The following is a 25,321-nucleotide window of genomic DNA, read 5'->3' on the forward strand; positions in this document are numbered from 1 at the left end:
AACCTTTTTAGAGACCTTCATTAATCCATTACTTATTCCCTGGCAGAGTATGAATAAATAAATTGTATGACGTCTTCAGGCGGGTGGATTAGAATTTGCATTCATTCTTTCGTTTGCCTCATTTCATATTTCACAATCTCGAAAAACTCAGCAGCCCAGCATTCGGATCCCCACCTCAAAGGACCACATTGTTATACATAGACAGGCTGGAATTTCACTGCAAGAGTGTGAGAAGGGCTGCGGTACACGTGAGAAACTGACTAAAGCCTCAGGACTGCGTGAATGAGACGGAAGGGAGGGGATGGCATCGCGCGCTGTTGCCGGAATGTTGAAATATTCTTGGACAGGAGCACTGAGGTCACACAGCTTTTCACAACATCCAAGCACAGCAATCCCGCCAAATGATATCTCTTCGAATTTGTCATAGAAATGTGTTGCAAATCAGAGTTTTCTTCTGGAAATTCTCAGATTAACTTTCGAACCTTTGACTAATGCAGAGCCCACCTTTGTGAATAGTTAAGGAGAGTGGCTCTTGGCAGTACATGAAGAGAACCCCGGGGAACTTGTTTGTTGATGAAAAGCCGAACTTCTTTTATGCCTCCTACTCAAAGCAGCCCAGGCAGGTTTGTTGGTACAGCTCCGGTGTGGGGGGGGGGGGGGGGGGGGGGTGTGCACAAGTGTGAAGCACTGCTGCTTTTGTTACTGGGGACCAATATTGCAGCCGCTGCAAAACCGGCCCCCAGTTACAAACCCTCCACCACCGCTGCAAAACCGTCCCTCACCCTTTTATCCTCCTGGGGAAACGCCCGATGCCCGGTCGGCCAGTCCTGCCATGGTGATGTTGTATAGCTTCTCCCGCTCTCCAACTAGTGAGCACGTAACATGCATTCGGTGCCAAATCCACATTTGGTTTTGTCAAAACTAAAGCAATATTCATCAAAATGTACATATTTGTGCCTGTTCCCAGGTCCTTTACACATCCCAAATTTAGTGAAGACATAGGGCCTGTTTTACAAATGTAGCTACACTTTTGTGTAAGTATACAATTGGTTGCTATTGACAAACATATTCTACGAGTAGTAGCTTTATGACTGCTTATCTTTTTACCATATGGAGACTCCACAGTCGTAAAGAGAATACTAGTAAAATACCTCAGTGAATATGAAACAATCATACATTTACACAAAAGTGTAAGTTTACCTTTGTGAATCAGACCCATAGTATTTCCTTTGAAATTATTTGAACGATTTCCGAACCAGGTCTGGGACTGGTTTGCATTACTTAATTTAAGATGGTGGATGTAGATGGGGCCCACCAAAGCTAGTTTTTGGGGACTGGAACATAAATTTTATCAGCAGACTTTGGCAAACGAAAGGAAGACAGAAAAAGGTGAAAGGATAAATTGAAAATAGAAAAAGCCGTGAAAAAGGGAGAAAGAAGGAATGAAAAGCAACCTGGAAGTGAAAGATAAAGGGTCAAAGAGTATAAGGAGGAGGTTGCAAGAGGCATGAGAGGGAATCAAAATTAGTCAGCCATTGTATTTGGCACACCTCATATTCGGCAACAGGCTTCTGAGGCAATGTATCGGCTTTGGAATTGATTCTTTTACAAATTCATCACTGCTGACTCACATTGCTCATTTGTATGGAAATAAATATATAAAAAGTGCAGCAACAGTGCAGGCTGATTCCTCAACTCTGTTGGTCTCCACCAAGGCGTCAAGAATAAATATATCAAATCCTATTTTCCTGTCTTTTATTATTTCCAGGTTCGACCTAGAGACAGCTTTAGCTGTTTTGTAGCCTCATGTAACAAAAAAAAATCACAAACAAAATACAACTGCATAGATACGTACAAAGAGAGGGTTTGGGTCAGCCCTCCTCATTCGTTGATCTGTTCAGCTATCATTCATATTTTGGGTCTGCCCATCACAGCGTATAGCAAGGGGTGATGGGCCAAGCCATTAGCCATTGACTCTCTTGCAACATTCTTTTCAGCATTTATCCTGCTCATAAGTGCTCAAAAAGAATTGCACTTCTATTCCACAACTGCAGGGACAATAATTTACTTTGCCAATGTTTTTCTTAGCATTATTTAGCCGTCATTCTTTTATTTCATCCTTGTGTGCTTAAAGTAGGTATTTAGTTTATAGTAAGTGAAAGCAAATAAAGGCATTTCTTTGCACCAATAAGAATAATATTTTCCTGTAATATGCAGCAAACCTAGAAATTATTTATACCCCTGTCCTAAGATCATTCCTGCTATGATGTCCCCCGGTGAACTGACGTAGAAGTTGAAGGAAGTGGCCCGATTAGGGTCACTCGGGTCACTCACGATCACCTCTCAGCCTTCCATACAAATGAAGTGTCGGTCAGACAGTAGAGAATACAAACCAATTATAGCTCACTCAGAGTTCGCTCAGAGTGGAGCCCTGTCTGCCCAGTCGCTAAGAGTGCTGCAGAGAGATTCTGACATCAGCAAGCAGAATGAAACATTATGTACATCTCAGAATGAAAACACGCCCACCATGGAAATTTCCAGAGGGAAGCAGCTGGACAGTTAAATACAAAGGAGTAAGTTTTGATTCCGGGGCTGGGCACACATTATCTATCTTTCAAGTTTGCTCTGCCTGTCCCCGCCACTAGACAAGTGGGAGAAGGCCTACGTCTGAAGGAAAGGTATGCGTTAATATGAACAGTGCATTCATTAATTAACTCTGAAGAAACATAACCTAGAGAAGGCTATTTCTCAGAAATAGCAAAATTAGTTTCAATCTAAACATAAAATGGCGCCTACACACAAAATGGCGCAGTGAATGCTGACTTACGTAAAACAATACAAAAGCATAATTTTTATTCCAACTGAATTACAATTATGGAAAGTGTTTTTTAATTTAATTTTTTATCACAAGAATATGGGAACAATCTTTAGGTAGAGGCATGTTTTTTTTCTTTTTGTTTTTGTGTCACGTTTCCAATAATTTTTTAAAAAATATCCATTTCTCATGCTTCTCAATGACAGAATTTTTCAGCGGTGCCAGGTCATTTAAAAAAATGCTTGGGGTTTTATAAAGCATGCAACTAAACCTCTGGGCATCCTACAGCGGAGAAATACTGAAATACACACAGTAAATAAGAGACAGTGTTTCTGAGACAATAACCAGCACATGAGACTCCTGAACATCCTTTGGTAGCAAATTCCTGGTTTCAGAAGTTTTGTATGTAAAAGATCAGGCTCCCCTGTTGATCTTTGTGGTGTGGGAAGGACAAACAGGTGTGAAGAAGCATTTACTTACCTATACACACACTCAAACAGCTACTCACTTACCCATACAGCCAGTCAAACACCCACTCACACACCCACTCACACACCTATGCAACCACTCACACATCCACTAACTCACCCATACAGCCATTCACACACCCACTCACACTCCGAGGCCCAACCATAACTGAATGGGGAAGGGGGCTATGCAGCCCCCCTCACAAGGCCGATTTCAGCTCTGGGGATCCCATCCACAGGGGCCCAAACCTAATTCAATGGGGAGGTGGGGCATGCAGCCCCCCTCCCAGGGCTGATTTTGGCCCCAGGGACCCCATCCCCTGGGGCCCAGCCTTCAAATGCAGGGTGCCCTAGAGCCTACCCAGGGCACCCAGTCACCCCCATTGGGGGCCGCAGGGGGAGCCTGAATGCCCCTGCGGCCCCTGCCTGCTCCCCACCTCCTGCGGGAGCTGGCATTACCCTTACACAGAGGGAGCTGCTAAACATGCAGCTCCCTGTGTGTGAGTGCAATCCTTTTGTCTATTTCCCTTCCTGCATGACAGCAGGCAAGAAAAACCGATGAAAACTCTGCTATCAACAAGCAGGAGTGGTTTCATAGCTCTCGCTTGCTGAGAGCGGAGTTTGTGTTTGCTCTGACTTGATGGGAGCTGTCAAAGCTCCCACCAATTGGGCACCCCGGGGCATAGCAGGAGCCGGCCCTGGGTGGTGGCAGTCCCCAGGGCCATATATGGCTGCAGGAGGGAGGTCGCATGGCCCCCTTCTTTGTCGTTTGTGGGCTGGCCACAGGGAGGTGGTGGGCCCCGGGGCCATACATGGCCCCATATTTCTTTCTACATAGCCCTGTGAAGGTGGTGGTCCCCGGGGCTCGGGGTTCTGCACGGCCCGGCACAATTTCCTATTTCAAAGCCCCAGGGATGTGGTGGTCCCTGAGGTCCGGGGCTTCCGCACGGCCCCCGTCATAGAAACATAAGCCTTGGGGAGATGGTGGTCCTGTGCTAGATAAATGCCCTAAGAGGGTACACCCCTCCTTGAATTTTAAAATAAGTGCACATGCCCCCGGGACCTGGCCCACCTGGGGGCTTTAGTATAAACAAGCATGGGAGACACAAATTCACAAATTTCACGAATTAGCAGCAAAAATATCAAAAAAGTGATATATATATATATATATATATATATATATATATATTACCTACTGGCGGTCGCCAGTAGGTAGTTATAGTTAGGACCACGTTTCCATAGGAAAACCTCAACATTCTATTTTGAATAACTTTGGCGCCGGTCGACGAATCCTCGCGAATTTCTCAAAATAGGTGGGGCGCTACGCTCCGCTCCTACCCTGAAAGTCTCGGGGGGATCCGTCAAGCGGGGGCTGAGATAAAAGGGGGGTCCCAAAACGCGTTTTTCCCATGCATTTTTCCATAGGACCTTTAGAACGAGCTACAGCCCGAACGGCTGAACAGAATTACTCAAAATTTGGCAGAGAGGTAGTCCCTAGGTCAAGGAAGTGCCTTTTGTAGATTTGGTGTAAATCTGTTCAGTAGATTCTGAGAAAATAGCCTTTAAATCAATATATATATCTGAGCCCGCTTACGGTACGCTTACCGTACGCTTACGGTAAGCGTACGGTGGCGTGCGCGAGCGCGATTCTGATTGGCTCTTAGATCTTAGTAAACATTCGAATCGGCCGAAACCAGGAAGCGGCGGCCGCCATTTTCTGTGTTTCACTCTGAAAAAAAAAGAGTGAAAACAAGAAAAGGGGGCAATGAGGAGAGTTACAGACCCCCTTACATTTGTGAGGGGGTCAAAGAAGGACTGTAAAGTACAAAACAAACATTTATTGATTTTTAAAAAAAATCACGGGGTACGCGTACGGTAAGCTTACGGTAAGCGTACGGAAGAAACATGGCGTGCGCGAGCGCGATTCTGATTGGCTCTTAGATCTTAGTAAACATTCGAATCGGCCGAAACCAGGAAGCGGCGGCCGCCATTTTGTGTGTTTCACTCAGAAAAAAAACAGAGAAAACAAGGAAAGGGGGCAATGAGGAGAGTTACAGACCCCCTAACATTTGTAAGGGGGTCAAAGAAGGACAGAAAAGTACAAAAAAAACATTTATTGATTTTAAAAAAAATCACGGGGTACGCGTACCGTAAGCTTACGGTAAGCGTACGGTAAAAAAAATAAAAAAAAATAAATGAAAAGCAGATTTAAGAGTTTGCTCATCATATGTCCTCCATGTGCGCACGGTGCGCGAAGCGCATCGTGCGTTCATGGCCCATCTAGCGTAATGTGGGCACGCGGTGCGCGAAGCGCACCGCGTGCTCACTTTGTGCGCACGGTGCGCGAAGCGCATCGTGCGTTCATGGCCCATCTAGCGTAATGTGGGCACGCGGTGCGCGAAGCGCACCGCGTGCTCACTGTGCGCGCACGGTGCGCGAAGCGCACCGTGCGCGCATGGAACGAACTGCGTTAAGTGGGCGCGCATGCCACAAATGGCGTAAAGTAACTTAGCATTTAAAAAACCGTACAAATTCACTGAAAAAACCATAGGTTTCACACATGTTATAGTTAGCTGGAAATTTTACTGATAAAAAACCAATGAAATTCCCCCGTTATAGTTACTGTAGGCAACTATAACTCACGCGACCGTAATCCTCTGCTGATGACATATGTGTCTTTATGAAAAAAAAATATTTGTAATATATGTATAGCTAAAATTTAATGGAAGAAAACATGGGCAAATAAGTGTCTAAATACAGTATTAGCATCAGCAGAGGATTACGGTTGCGTGAGTTATAGTTGCCTACAGTAACTATAACGGGGGAATTTCATTGGTTTTTTATCAGTAAAATTTCCAGCTAACTATAACATGTGTGAAACCTATGGTTTTTTCAGTGAATATATATATATATATATATATATATATATATATATATATATATATATATATATATATATATATATATATATATATATATTCACTGAAAAAATAATGATCAAAGTAACAATATAGTTAGGTGCATTTCTCACTGACAACGTTAACGTTGCTAACACAAAAAACACAGAAATATCACTTTTCTACTTAATTTTGTAACGTTTGGGTGCAGCTTATGGGTGTAAATATTTAGAAAACACTTGTCCTCCTAATGCACCATAGCTGTAAAGAGGAACATGTTATAAATATTTGTATTCAAGAGTAACTCTGTGTAAAGGTGACAGTAGACTTGTGATGCAACAAATATGGGACCCCCTTGAAATTTTGTTTAAGGTCAGGGAGAAGGGGAAAGCAAAACAATCATAACAAAGAAAGCTCCCTCTTGACCTCTATTATTGAAAAACAGTTCAATTGTGAAAGGGAAACAGAAAGGCCTACACAATAGTCATTCCAGTCACAAAGAAATATTTTTGTAATTTATTTTTTATTTTTTATCATTTATCATTTTGTGTTTTTCTTATCCAAAACAATCAATATACTTCTTTTACTTTCCACGAAAATCAATTTCACAATCTTAAATTTCACTGATTCAATGCATTACAGTGAATGTACATTAAATTAATTAATAATTGACAGTAATCCCTGGAACAGCCTAATATAGATCACACACGATCTATCTCATTCAACAGTCATACCTACAAACAGTCCACATCATTCCACACTCAAACATATAGACCTCATAAAAAATATCAAAAAAGGCATAGGTTTAACTTGTTATTATCGTTAATTGAACTCTGGAGGTACTAGATACACCAAGCCTCCTGTGATTAACAAGTCTACTGCAAACGCAGAGTGGTGGTATCAGCTCAATGGTCGACGCGTTTCGATGGCATAAGTGCCATCTTCATCAGGACCACAGTTGTATTCACCAACGATAATGCCCAGGGAATACTTGTTTAAAAGAAATTCTTGTCAGAGCGTCTAGTTGTTTAATAAAGTAGTCGAGTTTCAAGAACCTTTAATTCTATCCCGAAATTTTTTTCATTTCCAGTTATTCGTTAATAAATATGTAGCCGTCGTCCTGTTGTATCCATCGATGCCCCAGTACTTTAGTGTTTAAAGAATTCTTTTCTTGTAATGCAAAAACAACGGCCCGCACAAAACCGGTTCTACTCCTTATGATTCTTCTATAAATCGGGGACGCCTGATGCCTTCTTTCTCAGAGTCACTCTTCGTCTATAGTTTTCGGCTTCACGATCGTCCGGGTCGGCTAGCGCTCTCGATACGAAGCTTGTTTCCTTCCCAGTATAAGAATTGGCTTGGTAGTTTGGTTTGCCCTGTTCCCATCATGCACTGGGACAGGTACAGACTAATTTGCATGTAGCCAGGTTCTGAGCTGGGATGGTGCAGTGAGCTAAAAAACGGTGATGGATTAAAACCATGATCTCTTGACTTGGTAAGAGTATTATGCATCATTCAGAAACTCTGTCCATCACCACCCCCTTTTTCCCAAATCGATTTTATCCACACTCAGTGTGGGAGGGTATGCTCAGACGTGAGTCCCTTGCTCTTTGCACCATCAGGATTCAGGCAAGCCGGGCCGACGAAGGCTGTGATGCCAGAAACCGGTCCCCGGAAGCTTGTTTCCTTCCCAGTATAAGAATTGGCTTGGTAGTTTGGTTTGCCCTGTTCCCATCATGCACTGGGACAGGTACAGACTAATTTGCATGTAGCCAGGTTCTGAGCTGGGATGGTGCAGTGAGCTAAAAAACGGTGATGGATTAAAACCATGATCTCTTGACTTGGTAAGAGTATTATGCATCATTCAGAAACTCTGTCCATCACCACCCCCTTTTTCCCAAATCGATTTTATCCACACTCAGTGTGGGAGGGTATGCTCAGACGTGAGTCCCTTGCTCTTTGCACCATCAGGATTCAGGCTAGCCGGGCCGACGAAGGCTGTGATGCCAGAAACCGGTCCCCGGAAGCTTGTTTCCTTCCCAGTATAAGAATTGGCTTGGTAGTTTGGTTTGCCCTGTTCCCATCATGCACTGGGACAGGTACAGACTAATTTGCATGTAGCCAGGTTCTGAGCTGGGATGGTGCAGTGAGCTAAAAAACGGTGATGGATTAAAACCATGATCTCTTGACTTGGTAAGAGTATTATGCATCATTCAGAAACTCTGTCCATCACCACCCCCTTTTTCCCAAATCGATTTTATCCACACTCAGTGTGGGAGGGTATGCTCAGACGTGAGTCCCTTGCTCTTTGCACCATCAGGATTCAGGCAAGCCGGGCCGACGAAGGCTGTGATGCCAGAAACCGGTCCCCGGAAGCTTGTTTCCTTCCCAGTATAAGAAATGGCTTGGTAGTTTGGTTTGCCCTGTTCCCATCATGCACTGGGACAGGTACAGACTAATTTGCATGTAGCCAGGTTCTGAGCTGGGATGGTGCAGTGAGCTAAAAAACGGTGATGGATTAAAACCATGATCTCTTGACTTGGTAAGAGTATTATGCATCATTCAGAAACTCTGTCCATCACCACCCCCTTTTTCCCAAATCGATTTTATCCACACTCAGTGTGGGAGGGTATGCTCAGACGTGAGTCCCTTGCTCTTTGCACCATCAGGATTCAGGCAAGCCGGGCCGACGAAGGCTGTGATGCCAGAAACCGGTCCCCGGAAGCTTGTTTCCTTCCCAGTATAAGAATTGGCTTGGTAGTTTGGTTTGCCCTGTTCCCATCATGCACTGGGACAGGTACAGACTAATTTGCATGTAGCCAGGTTCTGAGCTGGGATGGTGCAGTGAGCTAAAAAACGGTGATGGATTAAAACCATGATCTCTTGACTTGGTAAGAGTATTATGCATCATTCAGAAACTCTGTCCATCACCACCCCCTTTTTCCCAAAAGGATCTCACCACACGCAGAGAGCACAGCGGGAGAAACTGCGAGGAGGACAACGCTCTCGGGCAAGAGCCTGCTGCACAGGGAATATGAAGCAATACCAAGGCAATAATGCTAATAATGTGCACAAGAAACCGCTGTACAAACAGCAACAACGTCAGATTAAGGCAAGAATGTAAGGAATGCGCTTAACTGACGAGCAGTGAAGAAAGAGGAAGCGGAAGGGACGTCACGATATTATATACGATGGATAGTAATATGATTGGACTATAGTTGCCTTGGAGACTACCCCCTAATGGTTCATGGGTTGTGTAGTCTTTTGTTTAATGATTGTTGTGTTACGTTTTCTTTGAACTGCAAGGCAAATAAAGTGAGGAAAGATATGCATAATCCTCGCCTCTGTCCTGCCATAGAATTCATTAAACTTTATTCGATCTGATTTAGAAACATAGATCATAAAAGTGTACATAAAAACAGTAAATCTTCTTTCCTAATACAATACAGTGAGAATGAATTAAAACCAGTAGGTAAAAACGGGTGTTACAAAGCCCGGTTCAGAGCAACTTCAGGTTAACAGAATTGTAAAGTTCAATGTTTCGCAAGATCAATCTCATGTACTTCGTGCAAAATACGCAATAAGGGGTCCAAGTAAGATGTAACACTCCAATACCTGACCTATCTGCACTATATAAAACTGCAGAAAAACTAAAAAACTGTCATAAGTAAGACTGTTAGCGCTCTAGTTGTTCTTTAGAACACTCTGGGAAGCTGCAGTAGAAAACAAAGGCATCAACTGACAGGCTGCTCCTGTTGAAATATAACAGGAAGATATTTGAGATCACACTTGAAACATGTCCTAATTTTTCTTTATACAGCACTAACCATAATATCTATGACAAAATGAACCCCATCATTTTGTTCCTTTTTAAATTAAATGTTTTAAATCTTACCAGTTTATTCCAATCAAGATGACTTCAGGTGTGCCTTACTTTTGTCATAAGTAAGACTGTTAGTGCTCTAGTTGTTCTTTAGAACACTATGGGAAGCTGCAGTAGAACACAAAGGCATCAACTGACAGGCTGCTCCTGTTGAAATATAACAGGAAGATATTTGAGATCACACTTAAAACATGTCATAATGTTTCTTTCTACAGCGCTAACCATAATTTCTATGACAAAATAAACGCCATCATTTCGTATCCTTTTTAAATTAAATGTTTTAAGTGTTACCAGTTTATTCCAATCAAGATGACTTCAGGTGTGCCATACTTTTGTCATAAGTAAGACTGTTAGCGCTCTAGTTGTTCTTTAGAACACTCTGGGAAGCTGCAGTCGAACAGAAAGGAATCAACTGACAGTCTCTGCCCTTGTTGGATGTACATGATTTACTGAGAATGACAGACTTCATTCTCACATGACTGAGAAAGATAATGTGAATTTACAGAAAATATGCTCTCATTTTAGCTTCAGTTGTCTCTCAAACATGATTCAGGCTATCCCAGCAGAAGGTTTTTCACAGGGTTAAATCACCTTAGAACACACCACAATTCCTGAAATTAGTATGATAGCATCAACAAATTAATTCTAATGTAACTAATGTCTATTATCACCCTTTATAGTTCACCTTTTGGTAACCCTCTAAATCTTCGATTCACTACAATGCATTTCAATGGGGTACTATCATGTATATTGGTCCCAAGTTGGCTGCCAGCAATTCCAGGATGAAGTGCTGACAGCCAATCAGATCTCACGATGAGATGTGTCGTTAGGCTCTGCCCAGATATTGAAACTTTTTCTTTTTCTAATTTCTCATTAACTACTGAACAGATTTACACCATTTAACAAAAAGGGATCTTTCTGAACCAAGGGCTACCTTTTCGCCAAATTTGGTGTAATTCCGTTAAGCAGTTCGGGCTGTAGCCGTGTCTAAAGTTTCCTATGGGAATTAACATGGAGAAAACACGTTTTGGGACCCCCCTTTTTTCTTGGCCCCCACTTGCTGAATCACCCCGAATCTTTTAAGATAGGAGCTGACTGGACCGCCCCACGAGTTTTGAAAATTTCGCGAAGATTCCTCAACCAACGCCAAAGTTATTGGGAAAAGAATGTTACGATTTTCCTATAATCGGTCCTAACTATAACTATATATATATATATATATCGTATCGACGACATTTGGATAATAAACACTGCAAGCACTTACTTCGGGTCTGTGTCCATCCCTTGGTTCTCTTTTATTGGAGCCGTGCTGGAAGAAAAGGATATATATATATATATATATATATATATATATATATATATATATATATATCAAAGCTCAAAGTACCCAAACGTACAAGGAGCACTCGGGCCTCAGCTGCACACAAGGAGCCTTGATAGGTAAGCACGCCTCCAACACAACAATTCCTTTCACTGTTCAAACCTGCCCTGGATGCCTGACGCGTTTCGAAGTGTCCCCACTTCTCTTCAGAGGCTTTGGCAGTTTGGAAAAAGCGCTTAGGGCACCACCCCCTTAATTGCATAGATGCACGCCCTGGATGGGCTTGTGGGACTTGTAGTGCCTCACGTTGCGCAAATGTTCAGCTGGCAACCTTTCAAGCCCACAGATGGGCCTCGCTGTGCGTGATTCGTGCAAAATCCATACGCTGCTGCCCCACGATATCGGGCCATTATAAAGACCGCATGGCCCCCGGTTCTCTCAGGGTGGTGCTCCTCCCGCGGTGGTGCCCTAAGCCCGAAACGCGTCAGGCATCCAGGGCAGTTTGAACAGTGAAAGGAATTATTGTGTTGGAGGCGTGCTTACCTATCAAGGCTCCTTGTGTGCAGCTGAGGCCCGAGTGCTCCTTGTACGTTTGGGTACTTTGAGCTTTGATATTTACGCGGTGACCCTGCCGCGGGAGGAGCACCACCCTGAGAGAACCGGGGGCCATGCGGTCCTATATTATGGGCCGATATCGTGGGGCAGCAGCGTAAGGATTTTGCACGAATCACGCACAGCGAGGCCCATCTGTGGGCTTGAAAGGTTGCCAGCTGAACATTTGCGCAACGTGAGGCACTACAAGTCCCATAAGCCCATCCAGGGCGTGCATCTATGCATTTAAGGGGGTGGTGCCCTAAGCGCTTTTTCCAAACTGCCAAAGCCTCTGAAGAGAAGTGGGGACACTTCGAAACGCGTCAGGCATCCAGGGCAGTTTGAACAGTGAAAGGAATTATTGTGTTGGAGGCGTGCTTACCTATCAAGGCTCCTTGTGTGCAGCTGAGGCCCGAGTGCTCCTTGTACGTTTGGGTACTTTGAGCTTTGATATTTACACGGTGACCCTGCCGCGGGAGGAGCACCACCCTGAGAGAACCGGGGGCCATGCGGTCCTATATTATGGGCCGATATCGTGGGGCAGCAGCGTAAGGATTTTGCACGAATCACGCACAGCGAGGCCCATCTGTGGGCTTGAAAGGTTGCCAGCTGAACATTTGCGCAACGTGAGGCACTACAAGTCCCATAAGCCCATCCAGGGCGTGCATCTATGCATTTAAGGGGGTGGTGCCCTAAGCGCTTTTTCCAAACTGCCAAAGCCTCTGAAGAGAAGTGGGGACACTTCGAAACGCGTCAGGCATCCAGGGCAGTTTGAACAGTGAAAGGAATTATTGTGTTGGAGGCGTGCTTACCTATCAAGGCTCCTTGTGTGCAGCTGAGGCCCGAGTGCTCCTTGTACGTTTGGGTACTTTGAGCTTTGATATTTACGCGGTGACCCTGCCGCGGGAGGAGCACCACCCTGAGAGAACCGGGGGCCATGCGGTCCTATATTATGGGCCGATATCGTGGGGCAGCAGCGTAAGGATTTTGCACGAATCACGCACAGCGAGGCCCATCTGTGGGCTTGAAAGGTTGCCAGCTGAACATTTACGCAACGTGAGGCACTACAAGTCCCATAAGCCCATCCAGGGCGTGCATCTATGCATTTAAGGGGGTGGTGCCCTAAGCGCTTTTTCCAAACTGCCAAAGCCTCTGAAGAGAAGTGGGGACACTTCGAAACGCGTCAGGCATCCAGGGCAGTTTGAACAGTGAAAGGAATTATTGTGTTGGAGGCGTGCTTACCTATCAAGGCTCCTTGTGTGCAGCTGAGGCCCGAGTGCTCCTTGTACGTTTGGGTACTTTGAGCTTTGATATTTACGCGGTGACCCTGCCGCGGGAGGAGCACCACCCTGAGAGAACCGGGGGCCATGCGGTCCTATATTATGGGCCGATATCGTGGGGCAGCAGCGTAAGGATTTTGCACGAATCACGCACAGCGAGGCCCATCTGTGGGCTTGAAAGGTTGCCAGCTGAACATTTGCGCAACGTGAGGCACTACAAGTCTCATAAGCCCATCCAGGGCGTGCATCTATGCATTAAGGGGGTGGTGCCCTAAGCGCTTTTTCCAAACTGCCAAAGCCTCTGAAGAGAAGTGGGGACACTTCGAAACGCGTCAGGCATCCAGGGCAGTTTGAACAGTGAAAGGAATTATTGTGTTGGAGGCGTGCTTACCTATCAAGGCTCCTTGTGTGCAGCTGAGGCCCGAGTGCTCCTTGTACGTTTGGGTACTTTGAGCTTTGATATTTACGCTGTGACCCTGCCGCGGGAGGAGCACCACCCTGAGAGAACCGGGGGCCATGCGGTCCTATATTATGGGCCGATATCGTGGGGCAGCAGCGTAAGGATTTTGCACGAATCACGCACAGCGAGGCCCATCTGTGGGCTTGAAAGGTTGCCAGCTGAACATTTGCGCAACGTGAGGCACTACAAGTCCCATAAGCCCATCCAGGGCGTGCATCTATGCATTTAAGGGGGTGGTGCCCTAAGCGCTTTTTCCAAACTGCCAAAGCCTCTGAAGAGAAGTGGGGACACTTCGAAACGCGTCAGGCATCCAGGGCAGTTTGAACAGTGAAAGGAATTATTGTGTTGGAGGCGTGCTTACCTATCAAGGCTCCTTGTGTGCAGCTGAGGCCCGAGTGCTCCTTGTACGTTTGGGTACTTTGAGCTTTGATATTTACGCGGTGACCCTGCCGCGGGAGGAGCACCACCCTGAGAGAACCGGGGGCCATGCGGTCCTATATTATGGGCCGATATCGTAGGGCAGCAGCGTAAGGATTTTGCACGAATCACGCACAGCGAGGCCCATCTGTGGGCTTGAAAGGTTGCCAGCTGAACATTTGCGCAACGTGAGGCACTACAAGTCTCATAAGCCCATCCAGGGCGTGCATCTATGCATTAAGGGGGTGGTGCCCTAAGCGCTTTTTCCAAACTGCCAAAGCCTCTGAAGAGAAGTGGGGACACTTCGAAACGCGTCAGGCATCCAGGTCAGTTTGAACAGTGAAAGGAATTATTGTGTTGGAGGCGTGCTTACCTATCAAGGCTCCTTGTGTGCAGCTGAGGCCCGAGTGCTCCTTGTACGTTTGGGTACTTTGAGCTTTGATATTTACGCGGTGACCCTGCCGCGGGAGGAGCACCACCCTGAGAGAACCGGGGGCCATGCGGTCCTATATTATGGGCCGATATCGTGGGGCAGCAGCGTAAGGATTTTGCACGAATCACGCACAGCGAGGCCCATCTGTGGGCTTGAAAGGTTGCCAGCTGAACATTTGCGCAACGTGAGGCACTACAAGTCCCATAAGCCCATCCAGGGCGTGCATCTATGCATTTAAGGGGGTGGTGCCCTAAGCGCTTTTTCCAAACTGCCAAAGCCTCTGAAGAGAAGTGGGGACACTTCGAAACGCGTCAGGCATCCAGGGCAGTTTGAACAGTGAAAGGAATTATTGTGTTGGAGGCGTGCTTACCTATCAAGGCTCCTTGTGTGCAGCTGAGGCCCGAGTGCTCCTTGTACGTTTGGGTACTTTGAGCTTTGATATTTACGCGGTGACCCTGCCGCAGGAGGAGCACCACCCTGAGAGAACCGGGGGCCATGCGGTCCTATATTATGGGCCGATATCGTGGGGCAGCAGCGTAAGGATTTTGCACGAATCACGCACAGCGAGGCCCATCTGTGGGCTTGAAAGGTTGCCAGCTGAACATTTGCGCAACGTGAGGCACTACAAGTCTCATAAGCCCATCCAGGGCGTGCATCTATGCATTAAGGGGGTGGTGCCCTAAGCGCTTTTTCCAAACTGCCAAAGCCTCTGAAGAGAAGTGGGGACACTTCGAAACGCGTCAGGCATCCAGGGCAGTTTGAACAGTGAAAGGAATTACTGTGTTGGAGGCGTGCTTACCTATCAAGGCTCCTTGTGTGCAGCTGAGGCCCGAGTGCTCCTTGTACGTTTGGGTACTTTGAGCTTTGATATATATATATGTGTATATATATATATATATATATATATATATATTACCTACTGGCGGTCGTATAGTTAGGACCCCTTTTCCATAGGAAAACCTCAACATTCTATTTTGAATAACTTTGGCGCCGGTCGATGAATCCTCGCGAATTTCTCAAAATAGGTGGGGCGCTACGCTCCGCTCCTACCCTGAAAGTCTCGGGGGGATTCGTCAAGCGGGGGCTGAGATAAAAGGGGGGTCCCAAAACGCGTTTTTCCCATGCATTTTTCCATAGGACCTTTAGAACGAGCTACAGCCCGAACGGCTGAACAGAATTACTAGAAATTTGGCAGAGAGGTAGTCCCTAGGTCAAGGAAGTGCCTTTTGTAGGTTTGGTGTAAATCTGTTCAGTAGATTCTGAGAAAATAGCCTTTAAATCAATATATATTTGAGCCCGCTTACGGTACACTTACGGTACGCTTACCGTACGCTTACCGTAAGCGTACGGTGGCGTGCGCGAGCGCGATTCTGATTGGCTCTTAGATCTTAGTAAACATTCGAATCGGCCGAAACCAGGAAGCGGCGGCCGCCATTTTGTCTCTCGCACTGAGTGTTGTTTATCAAACAAGATGGCCAAAAACATGTTACGGGGCTGTTTTGACAACTCCCTCCCACATAGTCATGTTGAGGGAGTCCCCAAACATCCCCCAAGAGCAAAAACGGTTTTATTTTTTTTTCGGCAATTTCGCCGAGTACGCTTACCGTACGCTTACCGTAAGCGTACGGTAAAAAAAAAAAAAAAAAAAAAACACTATCCACACTTACCCCCCCCCTGTGCTTTTGGTGGCCGTAGGCCACCAAATGTACAGGGCTTATTAATAGGTAAAAAAAACTAAATTTTGGCAACATGAAATTATAAAATCGAAATAAAAAAAACACTATCCACATTGACCCCACCCCCTGTGCTTTTGGTGGCCGAAGGCCACCAAATGTACCGGGCTTATTAAAGTTGATAAAAACCGTGCACGGAACGAACTGCGTTAAGTGGGCGCGCACGCCTCGAATGGCGTAAAGTAACTTAGCATTTAAAAAACCGTACAAATTCACTGAAAAAACCATAGGTTTCACACACGTTATAGTTAGAAATTAGCATTTAAAAAACCTTGCAATTTCACTGAAAAAACCATAGGTTTCACACATGTTATAGTTAGCGGAAATTTTACTGATAAAAAACCAATGAAATTCCCCCGTTATAGTTAGTGCAGGAAACTATAACTCACGCGACCGCAATCTTCTGCTGATGACATATGTGTCTTTATGAAAAAATAATATTTGTAATATATGTATAGCTAAAAATTTATGGAAGAAGACATGGGCAAATAAGTGTCTAAATACAGTATTAGCATCAGCAGAGGATTGCGGTCGCGTGAGTTATAGTTTCCTGCACTAACTATAACGGGGGAATTTCATTGGTTTTTTATCAGTAAAATTTCCGCTAACTATAACATGTGTGAAACCTCTGGTTTTTTCAGTGAATATATATATATGTGTAAATCTGTTCAGTAGATTCTGAGAAAATAGCCTTTAAATCAATATATATATCTGAGCCAGCTTACGGTACGCTTACCGTAAGCTTACCGTACGCGTACGGTGGCGTGCGCGAGCGCGATTCTGATTGGCTGTTACATCTAAGTAAACATTCGAATCGGTCGAAACCAGGAAGCGGCGGCCGCCATTTTCTCTCTCGCACTCTGGGGGGGGGCTGTAAACAAAGGCAAAAAACATATAAAGGGGCTGTTTAGACAGCGCCCATGCACATAGCCATGTTAGTTGAGTCCTCAAAGATCCCCCAAGGCCAAAAACGGTAAATTTTTATTTTTTGAAAATTTCGCCGATTACGCTTACCGTACGCGTACGGTGCGCTTACGCTAAAAATTTTAATAAAAAAAAAAAACACTCTCTGTGCATGGCATATTATTGTCATCACTTACAAATTAAATTTAACAGATTACCTATCACAAGGAAGCGCATAATATGTCCTCCATGTGCGCACGGTGCGTAACGTGGGCATGCGGTGCGCGTAGCGCACTGCGTGCCCACCTTGCGTGTACGGCACTAACTGCGTAAAGTGGGCGCGCGATGCGCGAAGCGCACCGCGTGCTCACCGTGCGCGCACGGAACGAACTGCGTTAAGTGGGCACGCACGCCACGAATGGCGTAAAGTAACTTAGCATTTAAAAAAACGTACAAATTAACTGAAAAAACCATAGGTTTCACACACGTTATAGTTAGGAATTAGCATTTAAAAAACCTTGCAAATTCACTGAAAAAACCATAGGTTTCAGACATGTTATAGTTAGCGGAAATTTTACTGATAAAAAACCAATGAAATTCCCCCGTTATAGTTAGTGCAGGCAACTATAACTCACGCGACCGCAATCTTCTGCTGATGACATATGTGTCTTTATGAAAAAAAAATATTTGTAATATATGTATAGCTAAAAATTTATGGAAGAAGACATGGGCAAATAAGTGTCTAAATACAGTATTAGCATCAGCAGAGGATTGCGGTCGCGTGAGTTATAGTTGCCTGCACTAACTATAACGGGGGAATTTCATTGTTTTTTTATCAGTAAAATTTCAGCTAACTATAACATGTCTGAAACCTATGGTTTTTTCAGTGAATATATATATATATATATATATATATATATATATATATATATATATTCACTGAAAAAACCATAGGTTTCCCACACGTTATAGTTAGGAATTAGCATTTAAAAAACCTTGCAAATTCACTGAAAAAACCATAGGTTTCACTCATGTTATAGTTAGCTGGACATTTCACTCGTAAAAAACCATTGAAATTCCCCCGTTATAGTTAGTGCAGGCAACTATAACTCACGCGACCGCAATCCTCTGCTGATGCTAATACTGTATTTAGACACTTATTTGCCCATGTCTTCTTCCATTAAATTTTAGCTATACATATATTGCAAATATTTTTTTTTCATAAAGACACATATGTCATCAGCAGAGGATTGCGGTCGCGTGAGTTATAGTTGCCTGCACTAACTATAACGGGGGAATTTCAATGGTTTTTTACGAGTGAAATGTCCAGCTAACTATAACATGTGTGAAACCTATGGTTTTTTCAGTGAATATATATATATATATATATATATATATATATATATATATATATATATATATATATATATATATATATATATATATATATATATATATATAAAGTGGCTTTACTTACCTGCAACATACTTACATTTTTTTGTAAAAGCCTGCATGGTAAAAGCATATGAGTGGTAATGACTTGCGTGGTAAGGGCATTCATGGTAATGTGTCTTGATCAGTTGTGAACATTTCAGGACAAAAGCAACAGAAAAAAAATTGCAAGTTGAAATATAAACCTTTCATTTGCTCTCTTTTATATCTTTGGCCATTTGTTTACCAATTCTTTCATTCACTTTCTCCTGTGCTCACTTCATTCATTGCTTGGTTTTATGAGAACTTTGCTTCTTTAGTTCTAAATGTGTCTTTTCTTTGTTACATCAATTGTTACCTTGGAACTTCATTTAGTTAATTTGTTTATATGTTAGGTTTCTTGTTTTGAAAATCGATTTATTCATTCTTCCACTTGTTGTTTCATTAGTTTCACTGTTCTTCTGGCTGCTTCATGTATTAGGTTTACCGACCAACTCAGCCTGACATATTTCTGAGGTTGACAATTTGAGTACTGCTTAACTTGGTACTGGTAATCGTATTATTTATATCACATTGAAACGACTGAAGAATAGTATGAAGTACTGGTTAAAAAAGTTGTTATTGATAGCTTGACTCCTGTAAGTTTTGCTTAAAGTCAGTCCTACACCCAGGCCCTGATGTTCTTTCTTGAATTAATGAAAATATTTGACCAATGTGAGTGAGTGCCTAAAAAATATCTAGCTGCAACAACATTGGGTGATAGCACTGCAGGTGAGGAAAAAATAGAAAAGTTCGGGAAAATTACTCGAAATACAAATCTGTCATTGAGTGCTATATTTTAGGGAGAAATGCGTCCTCATATCAATTTTTGCTGCAAGGATGCATTTTAACTGTAAAAAATATACAAAACCACAAGTTCTACGAACAATAGTTGCCTGCGGTCTAGTTGTTCAGTTTTTACGGATGTAACGGACAGAGGCGTAATCATGCAAATTGGTGTAATGCTTTAAATTTGGTAATTTTGCATGACAAGTGCAACGTGAAATTTCCAAAATTACGCCAAATATGCTGGGGTAATTTGAATTTCATCCAAGTCTACTAACTAATCCCACAGCTTATTTGTTGTGTGATGAGAATGTTTCCTGTCAAGCCTCCTTGACTCTCCGGGCAGCTGTGGACTAGCAGCCAACACCTAGGAGATGGTGTGAGGCTTTGCTGGGGTACAGTACAGCTGCAATAATGATGTTAATATCCAAGTAGAGTTATGAATTTCCGTTAACAGAGAGCACGCTAAGAATAGCACATAAAATGTATATTTACATAAACATTAAACCATGATCAAACAGTAAAAAACACACAATCCATTTACACACAAAAAAAATAACATATAAGTATAGTGTCAAAACAAGGCATCCGAACAGCATACACAAGACACTGTTTGTGATTACTCAATGATTGTAAATTCCAAATGTTTACCCTATAGAGATGACTGCATCACTATACAGTTCACATTTTTGAACATATAGATAATTAAACATGATATATCATGTTTGCAAATCTATATTTCTAACACACTAACTGATCGCTGACCTTGTGTGGTAAAAGTGAGGATCACAATATTCTTGCTAAAACATAGATATTTTGTAACTATGTTCACAAAAACGTTAATGCTTGCTAGTCTACTAACTATGTACACCAAAGAGCGGGCAAAACATCAAAAGGAATACTCTGGAGCAATGAAATACTAAGTTAACACAATTGAAATTAAGTTTCTCAGATTTCAGTGTTCGAAATCAGCGAGGAGGAAAGATCTGCTTACCACCAGGTGTAGAGTGAGTGCTTGTTGGCCCCTTAAATGTGGACAAACTGCAGCAAACCAGGACCTTCTTTGTGCCTCTTGATCTAGGCAGCATGCAGGCCATGCTGGCCCTCTGTAAAAGAGGGTAGTCAAATGGTGTACAAAAACATGAACATGTGGGCATGGGGGAATGTGGGCACCGGTAAGAGTTATCATTCAACGCATGAACATTGGTAGATGTTTGTTCTTGGTGCTGATGACTCCTAGCATCCATAGATTTTAGTTCCTGTTGTCTGATAAGGTGGATGGACAGAGATGTTCTAGGTGCTGGATTGTGTTTCTGGTTTTTTTGGGATGGCTGTGGGCTTCATGTACAAAAGTAGGCCTCTAGGCTTGGCTACCATAGGTTTAGCAGTGCTTCAAACTTGTTCTTAGCTTTAAGAACTTGGACAAAAGATTCATACTCTAGATGCCCCACAACATGGTCCACACAGGTCTGTATATATGTTGATCTTCATTAAATGTGATACTTTCAGTCCTCAGCAGCTGCACATCTTCCCCCTCCAATCAGGAGGAAGGTGGAGCTGGCACCCCCTGGCAGAACTATACATGGAACCCACATATGGGTAAACCCATCACATATGGGGTATCTCACAAAAAGGTATGAGTTGAATGTGGGCTAGGGTATGAGTATATACTGTAGTAAATGACCAACATGGGGATCATTTACAGAGTATGTTTACTGTTAGTTATAATACATAAGGGTCTACTCAAGATGTCAATTTGACTCAATCGACTGGAACATATCAAACAAATGAGTTTATAGTTTTCTTGGACCTCTCAGATGCCTTTGACACAGTTGGCCATGACACTCTAATACAAAGACTGCTCTTGAATGGATCAAATCCTACCTTCAAAACAGAACAAATGTGATCCATTATCCCCTTTTCTTATCCAAACCGTACTTCTCAAAAGCACGGGTCAGTCAAGGATCTATCATTTCGCCCATGCTTTTCAGCATCTACATGTAGGGCCCGATTCACAGAACAAACTTAAGACAAAATCCTAAACTTAGTACCATTTTGGTATTCACAGAATGCACTTACTACTTTTGGTATTCACAGAATGCACTTACTACTTTTGGTATTCACAGAATGGATTTACGACTACTAACTTTACGTCCGCACTCGGGCCGGAAACTCCGGCCCGGAGTCGGGGCTTCCGGGCCGGAGGCGGAGCTTACGGCCAAGAGGTGGAGATTTTGGCCATGGCTAAATCTCCGCCACTGGCCGGAATCCCCACCTCTGGGCCGGAAGCTCTGCCTCCGGCCCGGAAGCTCTGCCTCCGGCCCGGAAGCCCCACCTCCGGCCCGGAAGCTCCGCCTCCGGGCCAGAAGCTCCGCCTCCGGGCCGGAATTTCCGGCCCGAGTGCGGACGTAAAGTTAGTAGTCGTAAATCCATTCTATGAATACCAAAAGTAGTAAGTGCATTCTGTGAATACCAAAAGTAGTACGTTTAGGATTTTGTCTTAAGTTAATTCTGTGAATCGCGCCCGTAGTCATTACCGGCACTGATCAATGAATTTCACCTCACATGCTATAACTATGCAGATGACACACAAATACTCCTTACACTGGAAAGCCCCAAAGACATTGGAAACTCACAGATTTGCAGTTGCCTGAGATCCGTTGATCAGTGGATGACATGGAGCCATCTCAAATTGAATGCTTCCAAAATGCAAATAATCCAATGTTACGTTAGGAAAAATTATGACAAACTCGCCACCTGGCCTGACGTTCTGGGAACATTTCCTAAAGTATCTAAGGAAGTTCGAAACCTTGGAATTGCCATGAACTCCAAGCTAACAATGAATGCCCAAGTGGACAAATTAGCAAGATCAAGCTTCATTACTATGATAACTCTGCGACACATCTTCCCCCACCTGGGATTTCCACGCAAGGCCCAGGCTTCTACCTCTCTTGTACCGTCTAAACTTGACTACACCAATGTCCTCTACCATGGATCATCTTTATCAACTGTGAAAAGACTACAATGGATTCAGAACTCTGCTGCCAGACTACTCCTACATGTAAAGCCAGAGGACCACATCTCCCCCGCCTTGATAGCCCTACCTTGGTTACTGATTGCCAGAAGATCCACTTTCAGACTGCTTTGTGTCACCCACAAAGCAATACATGGAACAGGGCTGATTTTCTTCAGGAATAAAATCACCAAATACACTCAACAAAGGAAACTTCGCTCCAGATTGACACCTTCCCACCATACAAGAAAAAAATATAGGAGGTACATCCTTCTCTGTTCAAGCAGCCAAACTATGGAATTCATTACCCCCAAACATAACATCCACGGATAGCTATCTTATCGTCAGAAGACTACGCAAGAGTTGGCTCGTCCCAACATAACTATCATACTCAAACACAAATGTACAGCATATCCCTGTGTATATAAGCATTTCATTTGGTCATGTATATGTATCTAGTTATGTGTATTTCTTTGTATAAATATGTATAATAATTATGTTTCTAAATATATAGATATTCTTCAGGTCTGTTTAACAACTGTACATGTTACTTATGGTTTTATTATTCTATGCTTATAATGTATATAGATCACTACATAGTTTTCATATAAGTTATGGATGCGTTTTGGCCCCGACCCTGTTCTCTCTCTATATAAACGGTGTGGCAGACCATCTGAGAGGCAACAGGGTCGACGCTCCAACCCTGTGCGGGGAAAAAATATCTACCCTGCTCTTTGCTGATGATACTTTCTTGATTTCGAAAAGCCCTATGGGCTTGCAAACACTGCTGTCCCGTTTTTCCCAGTTTTGTGACACCAGGGGGGCTGAAAATAAATACATCAAAAACCAAGTTGATGGCGCTCTCTCCCTCAAAAAATTTCAGGAATAACATCCACCTCAACGGCACCACACTTGAGTTAGTGGACGCTTTTGATTACCTTGGAGTGAGGGTCAATTACAAGCTCAAATGGGCCCCCATCTCTCTAAAATGCTCCTTGCCCATAAAAGAGCTACAGGGGCAATATCAAAACATCAGAGGCTCTCGCACAGTAGGCCAATAGCGGCGGCCATTAAGGTTTATGAGGGGAAGGCATTGTCATCAGCCCTCTATGGGGCGGAACTGTGGGGTTTTGAAAACTTGATAGAGTTAATTAGATCTGAGAACAAGTTCTTTAGAGACCTAGCCTCTCTCCCCCTGTCCACCCCACTAGCCCCACTTCGTAGTGACTTTGGCAGACATAACATCAGCGACATGGCTAGGCTGCGCCCCATTTTATTCTGGTCGAGGATCAGAAGGTCCCCCCAACTCCACCACTACGCCTCAGCCCTAGATGAGCTATTAAACTTGGGCGCAGATCACAAGATCCTCCTGGGTAATAAACCTGAAAAAACAACTGCAGAAGATTGGTTTGGAAGAAGCCTGGGTGACCCAGGTTCCACCCCCCAAACCTATGTTAAAAAAATTCTACTGGAATTGTGTTGTGGCCGAAAACTTAAGAAGTCAGGATGGTGTCCTCACTGTGCGTTTTCAAGATATGAAACCAGCTCCTAAACTGGAGCTTTTTTTGGATTTTATTGAATCACCGCATGACAGAGTATTATACCTTAAGCTCCGGTATGGCACCCTCCCTCTTTATGATTTCCAATCTAGCTGGAACAAGGTAAACACGCACCCAACCGGTTGCCCTGGTTGCGCTTCGCCCACAGAGTCCATTGGCCACTTTATGTTTGCCTGCCAGGCATACAGGCAACCCAGACTAAGGTGGCTCCAACCCGTTTGTAAAAATCTGGGTATAAGGTCTGCAAGGGTAGCATTGCGCATTTTGACATACGATACATCTGTCCCAAGTGTAATCTGTGGGACTGCCAAGTACCTGGGTTGGGCCTGGAGGTTAAGACGTAGGTTGTTTAAGGTGCATCATTTATAAGAATACCATCCACCTATTTGAATTTGCAACCTTTTCTGCTCACAATATTAATGTTAGAGGTCTTGTGAATATAATTTGAGTATATATGAGTCTTTTTTATCTTTTTTAACTTTATGTGAATTGAAGTCGTTTGCTGTAGTATGGTTTGTTTTAAACTGTCTTTTATATACACTGTGTTGAACTTTTATGACATTCTTGTCAATGTCGAATAAAGTACTACAACAACAACAACAATAAGTTATTTGATTAGATACTTATGGTTCTCCATTTATCTATCCATCACAATATACATTTGATCATTACTATTTATCTATAATTGCTTGAATATTGACTTATTTAAAAGAAAAATACACAAATACATTAGTTAAAGTACAGCAACACATGAAAGTCTGAGTTTATTAAATACAACTTCAATATTGATATATTACCTTCCTTATGCATGTATACCTCCCATGTACTTATGCATCTATATATTTATTACTTTACTTCTACTGTTAAAAAAAACTCACACAAATTTGCATCTCTCCAATGTGCTACCCTATGTTTCACCCTATACCTCTCTCAATATATCATCTACCTCCACTCTGTTACCCATTCTAATCCTCATTCTACTACTATGATCTCCAAAGTAACCCTTTCCTTTACCCTCCTCTGTCCCTCCTTGTATCACCCCAAACCTCATTTTACTACTAGATCTCACGTATCCCTCCTTAGACTCATCTGAGACCTCATTTCAGTACTAGGACCTCTCTAATCCATTTCTAAAGACTTTTTCCTCCACCCTCTCTCCTTTACTCATCCCAAACCTACACCTACTAATATGATCTCCAAATAAACACTTTCTAGACTCTTCCCTCTTCTATCCCTCCATTATCCTTTTCAATCCTACTGACAGACATACATGTTCACCACTCAAATTAATTC

The 25,321-nt window shown here is 43.4% G+C and overlaps 1 long non-coding RNA gene across 3 annotated transcripts in view; it reads right to left on the reverse strand.

The window, feature by feature from the left end:
* The window catches only part of LOC146866412 (uncharacterized), a 247,663-nt gene that overhangs the window by 52,351 nt on the left and 169,991 nt on the right, over positions 1-25,321 (reverse strand). For all 3 annotated transcript variants that reach the window (XR_014976802.1, XR_014976801.1, XR_014976800.1), the window contains one exon: positions 10,075-10,209. This is a non-coding gene — a long non-coding RNA (uncharacterized LOC146866412). The remainder of the gene's footprint in view (positions 1-10,074; positions 10,210-25,321) is intronic.

This window comes from Triturus cristatus, chromosome 2_1 (assembly GCF_964204655.1).
Source record: "Triturus cristatus chromosome 2_1, aTriCri1.1, whole genome shotgun sequence".
Taxonomy (NCBI): Eukaryota; Metazoa; Chordata; class Amphibia; order Caudata; family Salamandridae; genus Triturus; species Triturus cristatus.